Source organism: Pygoscelis adeliae, unplaced genomic scaffold (assembly GCF_000699105.1).
Source record: "Pygoscelis adeliae isolate BGI_AS28 unplaced genomic scaffold, ASM69910v1 Scaffold273, whole genome shotgun sequence".
In the NCBI taxonomy this organism is placed as follows: Eukaryota; Metazoa; Chordata; class Aves; order Sphenisciformes; family Spheniscidae; genus Pygoscelis; species Pygoscelis adeliae.
Genome location: NW_008824416.1, coordinates 1,400,764 through 1,401,637, shown reverse-complemented (window position 1 = coordinate 1,401,637; position 874 = coordinate 1,400,764). Strand labels below are relative to the sequence as shown.

Below are 874 nucleotides of genomic sequence, written 5' to 3'. Positions count from 1 at the left end.
CCGAACACGCTTTGCCGGCGGAGCTGGGAAGGGCGGCGTTTGCAAAACAAACGACCCGGGGCGGCTTCCTTTCTCATGGCAGCTCCTGGTGCCCCTCGCTCCGGGGTCGGTGGAGGTTTTCCCCATGGGGGTCGGGGTCTCCCTCCTCGCAGCGGATGCATTAGGAAGGAGGGCGAGAGCAGACGACGGTGCCACCTCCGGCCCTTGAGCACCCAGCTCGGCCACCCCCTGGCGACCTGCGTCTGCGTGCGGGGCTCCTTCGGCCAGGGTCGCTGCTTGCACAGGGAAAAAAAATATAGGAAGTAATTTATTTTTGCTCCGGCTGGGACGGGGAGGACGGCCCCGTCGTGAAGGATCCCGTTTCCAGGGCTGGAGCCGATGCTGGATTCGCTCTTGGGCCGGAGGCCAAGGGAGGTGGAAATTGGGTCTGGTCCAGCTCGGTGGCGTCGTGCGTCTCTATAAATAGCGAGGGGAGGACAGGAGAAGGGTCCCGGCGCCCGGCGCCGGAAGATTTTGTCTGGCTGGCTCCGCCGCCACCCGCAGGGACCACGATGCTCTCGCGAGTGGTCCCCTCTCCGCCACGAAGGCGATGGTGGATTTTTTGCTTTTCCTTTCCTCGGGAGAAAATACCAGCCTGCCCGTCCGCACGGGCGCTGCAACGCCCAAACGGGGCAATTACTGGTGACCGGCAATTAACGCCCTGTCTCAGCTGCTGTTGCTGTCTGAAATCACAGAATCACAGAACGGTTTGGGTTGGAAGGCACCTCTAAAGGCCATCTAGTCCAACCCCCCTGCCCTGGGCAGGGACATCTTCAACTAGATCAGGTTGCTCAGAGCCCCGTCCAACCTGACCTGGAATGTTTCCAGGGATGGG

The 874-nt window shown here is 61.9% G+C and overlaps 1 protein-coding gene across 1 annotated transcript in view; it reads left to right on the top strand.

Moving 5' to 3' along the window:
- Window positions 1–874, top strand: part of DYSF (dysferlin) — a 109,167-nt gene that overhangs the window by 10,985 nt on the left and 97,308 nt on the right. The gene's annotated exons all lie outside the window — the stretch shown is intronic.